This window comes from Ursus americanus, chromosome 17, assembly GCF_024610735.1.
Source record: "Ursus americanus isolate L20-20 chromosome 17, mUrsAme1.1.p, whole genome shotgun sequence".
In the NCBI taxonomy this organism is placed as follows: Eukaryota; Metazoa; Chordata; class Mammalia; order Carnivora; family Ursidae; genus Ursus; species Ursus americanus.
Genome location: NC_142143.1, coordinates 22,358,530 through 22,374,597, shown reverse-complemented (window position 1 = coordinate 22,374,597; position 16,068 = coordinate 22,358,530). Strand labels below are relative to the sequence as shown.

Sequence of the window (16,068 nt, the reverse complement as noted above, 5' to 3'; positions counted from 1 at the left end):
GTACAAATTGAATGAGATACTGTTGACATCTTCAGGAGGTTACCACCTAGTAGAGGCGATAAGGCACGGAAACAAACACCGTCATGAGATGGGCTCCACAGGAGGTTGGGTGTGGCGCACCGAAGCAGTAATGCCCCTGGCAGGTGCACCTCAGAGCTTGAGGACTGATGAGGCAAAAGTGAGGGTGTCTCAGATACCATGTCGGTACCCCAGGACAGAACCTAGTTTCAGCTCCGGGACTAATCAAGAAGCTACTCTTATGATACAAGGGTATATGGAGTGGGGACTTCCCACCTCTACAGAAAAGCATAGAACGGAAAGGGGAAATTAGGGTAATTTTGCGGAACATAAGAGCAAATGAAAACTCAAGGACTATAGGTTTTCTGCAAATAGCATTAAAGGCTCTGATGGAAGAAAGAAACATTTTAGTACAGATGAGGGACCAAAACAACAAGGGACACACAGAAAGAATCCAAGAGCCAGTAGAACTTGGATGATACAAAAAGGAAAAAATATACATATATCCAGCGCAGAACAGAAACCTTTCTGTTGGCCACACCACTGAGCAGTTTATCAATCCCTTAGTGAGGAGAAAATTGGCCAACATCAGCATCTCCCTATATATAATGTATAATTCCTTATTTATAAATAATTTTGCCTGCTAACTCCACATAGCTCTCATTACATAGCATGGGTTCAGTTATTATTTACTTATTTACACCCCCATATTGTTTCAAAAATAATTTGATGCACATTTTTATTACCTTCACAGAGTCCTAAGATAAAGATCCCCTTTTAGATATTATCATATACACAGAAATTTCAACTGCGTGGACCCCACCCAACTGCAGTGATCAAGGTTTTAATGCTCAGAGTTTATAAAACAGAAGAAATAGCCCACTGCACTGAATTTTGCAAAGTCTCAAGACTTTGTTGTGCCTCGATGTGCTACAGATGACAAAAATACAAAGTGTTGCTAAATGTTGTGCTCAAGATAAGAACAAAGAAAAGAAGCAATTCCAACTGGAGGAACTGGGGAGAGCCTCATTGGGGGAGACCACTTGAAAGATGGACAGGAAGGGAAGAAGGAGGAATTCCTGACATGGTGAATGGCATGTTCAAAGAATGGAGGTAGGAAATTACCTGGCTGTACGCACGGTTTCTAGAAAAGAAGAAAACAGAGAAACGGTTCATCATTTATGTCCTCCCTTTTTTTTTTTTTTTTAAGTCTTTGTTCTCTTTACATCTAGGGACTCTCAGGAGATGAAGGTTAGCACAGGACCTGTATCCCTATGACAGATAATGAGATGCTAATGGAGCCAGCCTCACTAGATGGAGAAGGTTCCCCTGCATAGAGTTACAGGTTATGAAAGGATTTCAGGGAGAATATTCTTCTTAAAAATATCCTCAACCCCGTCTATACTCATTTCACCTTAAATTTCTCTAATGGGAGCACAGTCTCTCATTTTGCAATTGGTAATAGTGCTTTAAAAGCAAATACTCTTAGAAGAGTCTACAGAATAGCCATCATTCCCACGGACGTGTAGATGACTGTCATCGTCTGTCTGTCGCATGTGGCCGGTTTAGCTAGAGAGACGAGAAGGAGACAACATAATGCAACTGCAGGCCTGAAAGGTCCAGGTTCAAGGTAGGGAACAAGCAGGGAGGAAAGGGTCCAGAAGAAGATCAGCAGTAAAAATGACAAGCGTGGCCAACTCTGCGCTTAGATGGGAAAGAGTTCTAGCTGCAAGAGATGTCCCCCAGTTACCTGACTGAGGAGGGCAGGGAAATTAGAGTCACCGCATTTTAGTGTAAGCCTCTAATAATCACAACTTTCCCTATAAAACCCGGTACAAAGGTGTCCATCCATGCACCTCAAAATCACTTTTCTGTTCCTTGGTTTCAATAGGATCTTTTGATTCTCCAGGGAAGACCAATGCTGTGGACTGCTGAAGAATTATTTATTTAAAGGAGGGCCCTATTTTTTAAAAATGGGCTTATTTTAATTTTCTTTTTCTAATACTCAATGGGAATGTGTGCTGAGGTTTGGAGGAGAGAGAGCTGCCACAGAAATGAAGAAAATGAAGGGCTGCTGCACAGGAGGGGCTTCGAAGCAAGAGTAGCACGATCAAAGTGGGGCTTCCTTTCCGTGGGAGAGGGAATATAGGTTGATAAAACCAAGAGCTGGTTTTACAAAGGGAGCATCACTAAACGGACAGGGGAGCGTGGGAGCTGTCAACTACAGTGCCACACTCTGCAGGAGACAGAAGGAGGGATCACAGGTGATTAGAAGTGTTTTGAGCTAACTGACTCTCCCAGGTAAGGTTAAGCTTAGCAAGAAGACCCCTGCCAGACTATCACTCCAGCTTTGATCTGCGCTCAGTAAGCAGCTGGCATTGTGACCCTTTATCAAAAGCATGCGTGAGTGGATGAAAAGATAAAGCAGAAGACAGTAGGTCAGAAGTATCCAGGTGTCCACGGTTAATTGCATTAAGCCTCACTTGTCCATCTGTGCATTGCATGGGGTCCTTTTTTATTTTGTATACGGGCATCATCAGCACAGAGCAAAGGCCGGGGAGGTCTCCACTTCCTTCATCATGATCTGGAGATTTACTTATTTCCAGACATCAACTGTATTGTTACATTGTCACCACATTCTCTTATGTTCCCTGCTGGGAATGCCTTTTAATAATGACCCACTACTCTAATAGGATGCTTCCTGGTTCGTTTTAAGTTCATTCAAATCAACAAGCAGATAAGAAATAGCAAGAGCCTCGATCAGAGTGATGGTTCAAAAAAAAAAAAAAAAGATAGATACTTCCAAGAAAAAATAAGGGAGTTAAAATCCACAGGAGTTAGTTATTAATTGGATTTGGCTGAGGACTAGGGGACTGTGAATTGGGTGACTAAAAAGAGGACGGTGCCACCAACTGAGGTGGAAAGTAGACTACCTGCAGAGCTCACGGTGCCTAGGGGGCACCATCTTAATAAAGAAAGGTCAAGCTCTGCCATGGCAACAAATAACCCCCAAATTTCAGTGGCTTAACAGACTGTTATTCCTGGCTCATAGTACAGCCCGGTAAAGTTGGGAAGCTCTCCTTCAAGGAGTGACTCAGGAATCCAGGCGCCTCCCATATTATGACACTGCCCTCTTGGAGAACTTTGCTTCCAGCCATGAAGACAGAAGACAGAGATGTATGGAACTGGTGCATATCATTTTCACCCACATCAGACTATGCGCTAGTTCTCATTCACTTGATCTCAAACTAAATGCAGACGAAGCTAGCAACTGTAGTCTAACTGTGTGCCCAGGAAGAGGAACAGGGTTGGACAAGCAACTAGCCTATTTCTGCCCCAGACATCCCGGTGACAATCGAGTAGGTAGCTGAATACACCAGTCTAGGGTTCAAGGTGGGAGACTTGAGACTGAGCTGGAAATGGAGATTTGGACATGGTCAAGAACTTAAACCTAGAAAAATCTATACGCTCAACCAACGTATGTATACTAAGAAAGAAAATCTGAAGAACACCAAGTTTTAAAGAGCCAGAGAAGAAAGAGGCACAGAGAAAGATGGCCAACATGGAAAGCCACCAGGGACAAGGTAAGGAACACAGAAAGTAGAGTAAATAATTCTCTTCTAGTAATTAAGAGATGTATTCAGCCTTCGTTGAAGGGAAGCTGAGTAATAGCAATATGACCATATTTACGGAGCCAAAAATATCAGATCATTCTTATTGAGTTTTATTCCTTCTTGTAAGAGAGGGGTGCTAGAATCTCTAATTTGCAAATGGAGAAACTGAGGCTGAGAGAAGTAAATTGCCCCCATTACACACTGAGATCACACGTGAAATTCAGGTATAGGCAGATAGAAACACAGGTTCAAAAAGATCAGGATCCTTACTCCAGGTGATGCTGCCAAGCTTCCTTCATTCCTTCAGGAAATACATAATGAGTGCTTCGGAGACATCGTCCCTGCTCTCACAGAACACTTGTCCAAGAAATGGGAAGCCAAGCACAGAGGTCTTCACCCTCCAACACCCAGGCTGGGGAGCTAATGAGGAGCTATGCTCCCCTCAACACACACCTCCTCAGCCAAGCTCTAAAGTGGGAAAAGTTTCAAGTCTGAATTTGATGGGCCTTCAGTATACTTGAAAAGGTGCTTTTCCATTTTTGCGAAGGTGATTCCCCACCTTTGTTAGCTGAGTAGTTCAGTAATTAGGTTCTATATCACTTTGTCAAAATGGAGCAAGAAGAGCTAAACAAAGCCAGACGTCAGTGACCCGTATTCCATCAATATGAACAAAATGGATAAGGTGACCCAATTTTCAAATCCCTTCCAAGGTAAAGAGCTCAATCTTTTCACACACACAAAAGAAGGGCTCTTCTTTTACATCTATCTATTCATCAACTTACATGATATAATAATCTTATTATACTAAACCATAGAATTTAATGTATTCTATGAGATCATGAACATGGTCATGTAATGCAAATTATCAGGGGAAAACTACAATATTACAATGAACTTAACTGGTTTACTGTTTTACTTTTTAATTTCAACTTAAGTGCACTCTTTATTCGCCTATAATTGTCAGTAAAATTAAATTCTCCTTTCCAATTAGACTAAAATCAAAATGTTTAGCTGTTGAGCCTCTCCAAGCTCTCTATAAATCTCCTTTAACAGGTAAAATAAAAGCCATATCTGGCACCCTATCAGTCTCCAACAGTGTTATTACACATTGTACACAATAAAAAGATGGTGACTTTTTTTTTTTAATTTTCAAAGCCCAACTATAGAAAAGATGTCTTGTTAATGATATTTTTTCTCTATTAATACTAATGAACCTCTGAAGCCAAGTCTTTCCACTGCTACACCCCCAAGGCCTAATCTTGTGTCTGGGACATAGTACCTATTCAATATTTAGTTACTGAATGATTTAAATAGATAAAAGAGTATTATTTACTGAGGATAGACTAAGACATATAAGGACTCAGCTATCAAGAAGCTTATGTTTGTGTGATGAGGGATGGAAAATGTAAACAAATAAATAATTTATTCTGGAATAGCTACTAGTATACTCTTGATTTAAAAAAAAAAAAAGCCCTATTTATACCATTGAAGGTCATTCCCTTTAACCAGATGAACAATAAGCATGGTATAATAGTAGTGGGCATCCCACCAGCCAATTCTGTCTATTCAAGCTTGGCGATCCAAATTGACCAGCCTTGTATTCTGTCCCTTTAAGAAACAGATGATCGAAACCACTTGGCTCCAGAAAAACAACTACTAAAATAGCCTGGGGACACTGGGTGTTGCCTGTCTTTCACTCCAGGCTGAAGAATCCACCAGGACAAAGCTTAATTTCAAGTATTCTGCAGGGTGAAAACTAAACACTGATGGTATCTAGGTCTATGGATGCAAAATTGTAATGGTTCACTTAGGAATGTTCTTCGGGGTCAGCTGTATCGTGCCCATCTCAAATGTCTTGCACACATAGTTTTAACCTGTTCCCCTCTGATTGAAGGTAAACACAGTAGCCCTGGGCAACACTGAAAATCAAGACAAGTCTGTCTGAGATGCCTAGTCTCCTCTTTCTGCACCCTGCTATATTATGCTCACATACTCACTGTATCAGAAAGGGTTTGTGCAGGAAAATGGAAACCATTCTAAGTAGTTCAAGTAGATTGTGTTAAATTCAGAGAACTAGGTGTTTTTCAAATCCTTGTAAGGGCTTGAAGAATGGTAAGCAATGAGATCAACTGGAACACCAAAGAAAGTGATTTGGGGGATAAGAGGAAGGTTCGGATCTAGAAATTCAATTTTCAGGGGCGCCTGGGTGGAGCAGTCGTTAAGCGTCTGCCTCCGGCTCGGGGCGTGATCCCAGCATTCGGGGATCGAGTCCCACATCGGGCTCCTCCGCTGGGAGCCTGCTTCTTCCTCTCCCACTCCCCTGCTGTGTTCCCTCTCTCGCTGGCTGTCTCTCTGTCACATAAATAAATAAAATCTTTAAGGAAAAAAAATAAAAAAAATAAAGAAAAAGAAATTTAATTTTCAAATATAGCCTGAACAAGGCAGGCCTTATTTTCTCCAAGAACAAAAACTGCCTGTCAAAAAGTCTACTCTAAAGCTCTTAACCCCTTTAAGGAATTGTGACTTCAAAAGCAAATTTCTAAAATGTAAGCCTTACTTGGTACATGAGCAAAGTCTGTTCCATGGAAATAAATATTTACTCTAAAAACATCATTTGGAATTTGAAAATAAAAGACATAAAGCTAATATCCAGCATTGAGAGGACTGTTTTAAGTAGAAGAAGCCTTCCAAAGATCAAAGATAATACAATAATTAATCCCAGCCTTCGTCTTTTGTTACAATATACTGTAGGTTTAGGTATGTTGGGGCTGTGCCGTATCCTCTCACATTTTCTAAGCCCCCGGAGTCTGTAGGTGGTTTACAGGCCACGGGTAGCAACGTCACCCACTATAGCAGCCCTCGATCTACTGTCGACTTTCTCACGTTCAAGAATTTGACAGTCATTCAAGGCAATATACGCAGAATCACTCTATACTTTAAACTTGGAAGGGGAAATTTTTTAACTATAATAAAGTACAGTTTAGAGCTTCCATGCTTCTAGCACCAAAACCTATTCTATTTCTCTATTTTTGTTTGTCATAAGTACTGATGGTTTCCAATTCTCTTTGAAGCTCTGCCCATGCTGGCATTCCCCACCATTATAGATGCCTGTGGTGGCCCTTTGCTTTCCAGAACTACACAAAGAATGCGCTCTCTCTTCACATGGTGCTTGGCCCTGCCTGGCTAAGACCATGATCATCTCCACAGCTATAGAAGCAAAGTATTCTTGGGGGCTCTGATACTCTGTGCCTTTTTTTCTAAGTCAAAATTTTAAAAAAGACATCTTACTCCCTTGACTATCTATTGCCCCCAAAAGGGCTGGTTACTCATTAAGCAGAAGATTGGTTTTATACCTATCACTTGGTTTTTCTATTTTTCTCGCTTTGTCAATATTCATATACAAAATGGTGCAGTCCTTTCTGCTTAAATATATTCTGGATCAGCGTCCAAAGAACAGGAACATAGTGGGCCATCCCTCTAACACAATGGTATTTTGAATTTTTGATCCAGGTCCTACTTTCACAAAGGAAAGAACCCCATGACCTTCCTATCCTTAGCATCTCCACAAAAGAAAGATGAGAATAAAGAATTAGAGCAGAACCAAATGACATTTAACATGATAATAATACAGGGACTTTCCAAAGTGACCAATCAAAGCAAAACCTTTTTTAAAAATCTAATTATGTATGTATGTAACAGCAGCCACCAGATGCCGTGATTCATCCCAGACCCCTCTAGTGAGGCACTGATAACAAAGCATCTTGTCTACAAGTTCAGAAATTCTATCCGCATGTAAATATGTTAAGACTGGAGTTTTATGACAGTGGTAAACAGCATGTAACTAGTAGAGTTGTTATTGTTAGTTAAGGCAACAGAAACAAATACTGGGTAACTCCAACAAAAATTATCCAGAGAGAGGAAGAGAGGGAATTCATCGAAAGGGAAATGACAGAGAAACCAATGTGTCTGGAAAGGACAGGAACCGGGCAACATCAGTGACAGGCAGCAGGAAAGAATGGACAGTGTGTTTCGTGAGCTATCGAGAGGTATCTTCTGATGCAGTCACTTTGCTTTTGGCCTACTACACTAATGAGTGAAATTTCAGGAAGACATTGTCTAACCAGTCTCGCTCAGGTCACATGCTTATCCCTTGGCCAGTGGACGGGCGGCACTATGATGGACAATGCCACCAAGTAGAAGGGGAATTAAGGCTATGCTGGCAAAAAACACAGATGCCACTGGTACATGAATACACGTGGCTGCCAGGCTTCACGGTAGAATGCAAACCCAACTCTGCCAAAACATCAAGTAACATGATCACCTTGAAAGTAATTCTTCCTAACCCTTTGTTGTGGACTGAACTGTACCCCCTCAAAGGTCCTATGTGGAAGTCCTCATGCCCCATGTGCCTGTATTTCAGGATAGGGCCTTTAGAGAGGGAATTAAGGTTAAATGAAGTAGGAAGGGCAGTGCTGGAATTCAATAGGGCAGGAAAGGAAGAGGCACCAGGAATGCGCACATACACAAGGGGAAAGGCCATGTGAGGACACAGAGAGAAGAGAGCCATCTGCACGCCAAGAAGAGGGGCCTCCAGAAAAACCAAACCTGCTGACACCTTGATCTTGGACTTCCAGCCTCCAGAACTGTAAGAAATACATGTCTATTGTTTAAGTCTCTGGTATTTTGTTATGGTAGGCCTAGCAGATTAATATAGCCTAGAATACCTCTTTTAATAAAACCTGGAGATTTGTGTATCATTTTCAAAAAAAACTGGTGAGAAGACAAACCTCTTCTGATCATGTCATGGCCCCCACAACCCTCCGGGTGATTGCAGACCATGCCTTGGAGACGTGCTCCAAGAATGCACGTTCTGCCAAGTTGACTTTCTCCTGACAACTGCTCCAATCTTACTTTCATTTAAACCACAACACATCTTATAAACTAAATAAAACGAACTGTCAATAATTATCACCAGAGGCATTTTCCTTAAAGATGCTCTCAGTCTGAATGAATCTTTCACAGCCCAAGTGTAAAATATGCCCTAATTTAATACCATTTGACAAACGAATACCATATGCTATTGTTTGCAACGCACTAAACTAGCCTCTGATAATACAGAGAAAAATGAGATCCAGTCCCTGACCTCAAGGAACTCAGAATGTAATGGAGGAGACAATGTGAAAAAATAATTAAAGTTCACTGTAATAATATTTATATAAAGTGTTACAGTACCATATTTCCCAAATTAGAGTATTATTATTCTACAGGGGTACAAAAAATTATGCCAGAAAATACCCAAATTCATAGTGTACATACGGTTATCTCATGATATCAATTGTAGTTAAAAGTTGGGGACTAAAATTGTTATTTAACTGATGATAGATAAATATTATTTTTATAATTGAGTCTACAATGCAAAATTCAAGTTGGGATAGCAGATCCTGGGATCTACCATCAATCACTTGACCTTGCCATTGAAGCTTTGTGAGTAGACATTTGTGAAAAACACTGAGAGGGACCCAAAGCCTTCATTCCTTCCTCCCCCAGCTTCTCTGTATAAACTGATAATGTAAATTTTTATGCTATTTAAGCTTTGTGGAATTAATGAGTATAATACTATGCTGGCTTTTAATGATGTTACCCTCAAGTGATTTTTTTTCTATAATTCAATGTACCTTGAAAGAAGAAAAAAATTCCCCTTGCCCTACTACGTCGAGGTCCCAAAAGAATATTAAGAATACATATACAGATGAACATTCAAATCCTATTGAAAATGTACAGAAACTTCTTTGCAAAGTTTAGTTTTTAACAAAGAAAAAAGTCTTCTCACTATAAGAGATATCTATTGTATTTATAAGGATACATACCTAATAAGCATCTTACCTACCAAGGTAAAATGAATTTGGTTAGCATCTAAACACATTTAGATACCTTCCCAGACCAAGGACAAGTAAAACATTATCTAAAAGGAAATGACTAACAGAATTTGCTATCTGAAGTCATACTTTTATCATACTTACAAATGTATTAAAATTACATATTAAATGAGATTGAAGTTAAAATAGGTTCATCTGAAACAAAAAAACTTACTAAAAAATAACACAAGGAGAAATTCTCTTTTTTGAGCTGTTTCTCCCTTGTGCATAATCCCTTGTTGATCTCATGGTAGTCTACATTTCCAAGTCTGAAAGTCTGTCGATAGACAGCTATTTATTAGATACTAATTGGGTACAGAGGCCAGTTCCAAGAACAGGGGGAATAAGAAAAGCAATATAAGACCTGCCTTCTACATCCCAGCCCTATAAGAGGTTCAACTGGAAAAGCAAAATACACCTTCTGCTTCTTACAGTCTCTAATGGCAAAATTCTTTTTAAGTTCAACAGCAGATCACGTTTTTGACTCTAGATGGAAAGCAGGTTAATGGAGTTCCAGAGAACCAATCAAGACAAACCTAGTAAACCAACAAGGTTACAGCTGACATGATCTCAACCCCCAACTTCCTTCTGCAGGAAGAGAGGTTCATTAACTAATTTAAGGGAAAAGATGTATCACAGTTTACAGCTTATATTTTTATAAATTGCACATTATTTACTAAATTAACAGCAAATTGTTCCAGGAATTCTCCTTTGTTTGTGAATGGAAGAGCAATGAGAGTAACTTGTATACTTACATTGTTCTTATTTGTGACTTTTCTTCTTTGTTACTTCCTCAGCTTGCTTTACTGGCATCCTCAAACATCGATGTCTTCCTGCAGTTGAGTTTTGGAAATACCAAAGGAAGTGAACAATCTGAGAACACAAAGGAAAAACATAAACTGAAAATGCGGTAGTCTTCTCAAAAATGAACTCGACAGTCTTGAGTACCACTAAGCCACATGACATAGGCAATGGTAAATTTTTTGCTGTGGTATACACCAGTAACCATAAATTGATCCTTTCTTTTCCCAGAAAAATACTGGCAGAAAACTCCCTTGATAATCGTCCAACCATTATTGATGAATTTAATGGGAAAAAATAAGTTGTTGTGCAATGTTTTTTTAGTTTTTTACGCATGTTGTGTTGTTGGTTCTGTGTAGACGGAAGTGATGTTGCAGATTATAAGCTTAAACCGAGACACAACCGTGGGACTGGGCAAGATGAAGAAGAACACAAAGAGAAGAGAAACAAGAAATGAGCCAAGATTTTCAGACCAGATGTTTGTATTTGAGGTAGCATGTTCTTACAACATAATATGTCATGGAAGATTCTCCCGGGAGGCCGGACATATTTGGAGGGGGAATATTATAACCTCAAGCAACCAATCAACTGTGCTGTGGCAAATTTCCTTCCTCATCTATATTTTAGGTCATTTTTGTACAATGTGAGAATAAATTTAGTGGCTCCTATCTGGGGGTACCCTTACCAGTGGATCCACAAAACACAACTTGTCACAAGGGTAGAATGAACATCAAAAATCTACTGTGTAGACTGTAAACTTTCTTTCAGAATTTGTTATCTTTCTCTAAAAGCATCCACGTCCTCGGTATTATTTGAATCACTTATAACAACAGTATCAACTGTCTAGATTTGATCCTTGACTTATCCAAGATTACTAATAACCTTGGGAAAGTTATTTAACGTCAAAGGGTTTTTTGCAAAGACTAAATATGATGTGGTATTAATGTACTTAACATACAGTAACTGCTCAATAAATATTACAGAAAAAGACAAGGAGTGAGAGGTAGGTGATGATGACAGATAGATAGATAGATAGATAGATAGATAGATAGATAGATAGATAGATAGGAGAGAAAGTGCTTTTATTCAACGTTTACTTTCCAAACAATAGCTTATATTACATGGAGTCACAAAAATGTCACTACATGTGTAAGGTCGTAGCTTAAATTTAGACATTTTAATTTCAAACCTTAGGAGTGTTGGTTAATTTCATAATTATGCCTGAAAATCCTGTTGAGTAGAAATGCTGTCTTGTTGACTTCTCTTTGTTCTTAGGTTAGGGCACCCTCATTCTATAGTGGTTGAAACTTAACAATTTGAAATCAGCATCTTTCATTGTTCTGAGCCTTTCTTTTTCAAATCAAATTCGCTTCTTGGTTGGGTAGGTTCTAGCAGCGATATTAGACAAAGTCTCAATGTATTAAAACTGCCAGGAATAAATTATTTGTGTACCATTTACAGCAAAATGATCTAGATAAGTACTTCTGCTTCCAGTTATTACAGAATAACTAGTACCAGATTTGCTTCTTGGTAAAGATAATCCTACACCCAGACAAAGTATATAAAGTGACTGTATTAAGACACTGAACGGCCAACAGCACAGGGCCATTTTCCTTGAGAGGAGGGAAACACACAAAGTGAGGCCCAGTGGAGCCTGGCAATCTCACTGAGCTAAGGAAGCACGGAGTAGAGTTCCAGGTGGCTAAAGTGACTGAAATTGGTAGGGCTAGGGAATAGAAAGAGGAAGCCGCACAGATAAAGTGAGGCTCACAAGTAAGGTGAGGGTTCATTGTAGGCTCTTGGCTCAGAAATTATATTTTACCAGCTACATGGGTATCCTTTAGCCCAGTCAAGCTGACAAATAAAATTAACTATCACAGCCCTCCTCTGTGATTCCTCTACTCAGAGATAAACTTACTCAGGTCAGGAAATCATCCAGAGACTAGAGGCAAACATTACAAAGCGCTTTTACCAACATTTCACCTTATACACTCAGCATTCTTGTAACCTCCATTTTAGGGATGAGGGGACTGAGGCTGAGAGAGATTGACAGGGCTTTCAGCACGGTCCTAACTCTGCTGGTTCTGATTCTGGTCTCTCTTCATGACACCACAGCTTTGGGTTGAGCAAAACAATGAGATTAGTGACCTAAGCTGGTAAAGGAAGCGGAGACTTGGGGCAGATCATGACAACGCAGCCGTGAGTGGTTACCGGAATTCCCGACGTGAACTGAGTCAGGGAAGACAGTAGACGCGGTATTTCAGACGTAGGACGGGAACCTGCATCTGGAACCATCAGGTCTCTTTTCTTTTAAAGTTCACTTAAACTTTTCTACTCACTAACAACCATAATGATATGGGTTCATTTTTTAACTTGCATATATTGAGGAAAACCTTACAATAGTCTTCTGTGAAACTCCAGGATCGTCCTACGTGGGAGCAAGGTATGCAAAAGTTCATCATATCTGGCTGAGTTTTAAAGATTTCAAGAGCCTCTTCCCTGCGATTTGGTTGGCTATGCACTACCATGCTTCTCTCATATACTTGTGTAATTATTATACGAATTATTGATTTTGCAGGACTCATATTCTCTGCAATTTCTCATTGATTAGTCCAGGGTTGATTTTATCGAAGGCTAACCAAGGACCTCCAGGAATTGAAGAAGCACAAAAATGAATGCAATTCTGGATCTCATTGTATCTACTAAGCCTGATGCGGTAACTTTGCTAGCATTTGTGCGTGGAAATTCCTAAGTACCAGCACAAAGCTGGGAAGCTTCTGGCAATTTTAAGAAAGATTTTTAAGTTCAATAATAAAAGTTTATTGAAAGCACCTCTGATTTGCCTGTCCTGCCCTTTTTTATGGGGTTGGTTGTTTTGCTAAATTAGGGTTGAGGTTCACCCGCTTTGTTATAGCACCACGTTAATGAGGCCACAATGTCAGGCTCCGTCTCTGGAGTGACGAACTGCGCCCCTAACCTCCAGGAGTCTCCCTGGTAGATGAAAGCAGGGAGGATATTTCCACAAAACTGGAAAAACAACATTAGGGCCTGGGCACTGAGACGGGCATCACTTTCATTTATACAAAATAGCAAATTGTTCCCCTCCATTAAAAAAAGAAAAACCCAAAGGAAATTATTAGTGTCATAGAAGAAATGAAGTTGCAAAAAAAGAAAAAAAGAAAGAAAATTCGAAGGTCCAAAAATGATTAACAGAGAACCATACCCATAATTTAAAAGATGGAAATTTTCAGCCATTTGGCTTGAGATGCCCCAGTGATTACTCAGCATAAATGTGCTCAACAGTCCAGGTTGCACATCGAGTAATTAAAATCTGATTAATTCTTATCAGGTTAGCAGAGGGTGCTGCTTTTTACCCCCCAAACAAATTGGCAATGCACCTGAACATTAAATTTAATTTGTCCTTTTGCACATTTCACTGGCTCTATTATAATATACTTAAAAGCACATTTGCCGCTCTGTCCTTCTTTGACATCAGTTCTTTCTATACTACATACATTAGGTAAATACTAAAATGTAGCTAGGACAAAGTACTTTTAAAATTCTCTCATTTAAGAACCCCACAATGAGCTCATTGTAATTCAAGATATCAACATTGCTTCTTGGCAGTCACTACCAGCAAAAAATAATAAAATGTGAATGAACAAATTATTGTTTAAACAGCAGTACTTTTGATAATTAGCAGATATATTGAGGGATAAATATGGGGGGGAATCTGAAAAGGGAAAAAGGGGATTTAAATTTAAATAGGACTTTTTAATGTTTCCCCCATTGTGCAAAAGTCCATCTTTAATTCATATTACGGTAAGTAATTTGTAATGCTGTGTCAAAATAGATATGCAAAAAGGATATGCATTTGAATTTTAAATCTGATCCCTAAGTTTGAATTTAATATAGCGTCCTAACTGAGTCCTGTATGTGGAAGAGGAATTTTGAATCTGTTTTGAATGTCACAAGGATCAGCAATCATGCATAGTGTTATCATTGTTCATTATCTACCATGACTTGTGAAAGGAACATGAAATGGCATTAATCATTATTTTCTACTACTAATAATATACTTTTAATGAAAATTTCAAAATTTTCTAAATATCTGGTAGGCAGAACTTCTCCTTCATCACACCTACAAACCACCCCTTCTCCTTTATTCTTGATTTGGAGGCTTTGGTGACTGATGTTTGTGATAAAATGCATTCCCCCCCCCCCACCAAAGGAAGGATTTAGACCTGCTGACATTAAAGAAAAATTGAACTCCTGATCCCAAGCCCAAATACCTAGAAACATAAAATCATTGAACCTCAAGGGACCCCAGGAGTTATCTAATCCAACCTTCATTTGTCAGATATGGCAATAAAGGCCCATTTGGTAGATTGACTTGTCCAAGGTCACCCAGCTCATTAAGGGCAGATAGGGAAATGAAGCCAGAGCTCCTGACTTCAGGCTGAGTGTTCTTCCCAATGCAAAAAATGAGCAGAATAACCTCACCTTTAGAAGCAAAGGCTTTGGGATCAAACAGACGTAGGTTTGAATCCTGATTCTGCCAACTATTGCTTTAATTTCTACATCTGAAAAATGTGTAAGCTAATGGCACAGACTATGTCATGTCATCGTGAAGATTAAAATGATACAATGCACATAAACCACTTAGCCTTAGGCCTGGCAGAAAAGTAAATATTCAATACATATTAACAGTGGATATTGTCCAGATAAATAACTTAATGTCTCCCACTCTCCCTAGGCGCGCATATATATATATATGCCTGACAGTGGAATAAGACCTCACCGACTTACCTCTTGAACCCTGCTGATAATAAAACAAGATCCCATGCAAGATGTGAGGAAAGACGCCATAGCATGACAACAGTGCTCTACTCCCCTGCATTGATAAAGCAGCTTATAAACCACAATGGAATGCATCATCATGTTTCAACACTAAAGAACCTTGTGAGATAGGCAAAGAAGACACTCTTAAATGCATTTAATAGTGAAGCAAATGGATGCTCAGAGAGGTAATAAGGATGAAGTTTGGCTCAGGACCAGTGCTCTGTCCCTGATATCTCTTTGGATGCTTCATCAGCAGGGAAAAACAAGAGATTCAAAGAAGCCAACATCACTTAATGTAAGATAGATCTTTACCAATGTGTCTTCTACTGCCTAAAATGATCCCAATGATCTTATTTGTCTGTCCATCCAACTCCCAACACAAACCTGTCCCCTTTAGCACAATTGGAAAATGAACAAACATGGTGATGGGATATGAGAAGGGAGCTGGTGGTCTTTACCCAATCCAATGTTGCGTGTGTGTATATATGTGCATGTGCACACATGTATGAGTAGTCAAGGGTGAAGGAGAGGAGACGGGGAGAGAGACAGATTGCCTAAGAAGGCTAATTGCTTAACTGGAAAAGTTCAGCTTGTCAGTACCAGGAAAGGAGTCCTAAGTACTATTAAATAGCTGTAGCCTAAAAGTCAGAAATGGAATAAGGAGGTCACTGTGGCAGCTGCCATGTAGAAGGGGCCCTAAACCCTCATTAGGGGTATAGACGAGTGTATCCACCAGAACTCTCCCCAATGAGAACACAGTATGTGCTGTGTAATTTGAGAAGGTCTTGGGATGTGGGACTCCACAAGGGTCTTGCTCCAGTGTTGCTGTATTAATCTGGACCTTTTGGGTTTAAATAAGACAGCCATATAATTTATCC

At 39.6% G+C, this 16,068-nt stretch overlaps 1 long non-coding RNA gene across 1 annotated transcript in view; it reads right to left on the bottom strand.

Annotated features, from left to right (window-relative positions):
• LOC148108644 (uncharacterized) overlaps nucleotides 1-16,068 on the bottom strand; it is a 436,992-nt gene that overhangs the window by 134,342 nt on the left and 286,582 nt on the right. Inside the window, exon 5 of the long non-coding RNA XR_015727120.1 lies at nucleotides 10,303-10,420. This is a non-coding gene — a long non-coding RNA (uncharacterized LOC148108644). The remainder of the gene's footprint in view (nucleotides 1-10,302; nucleotides 10,421-16,068) is intronic.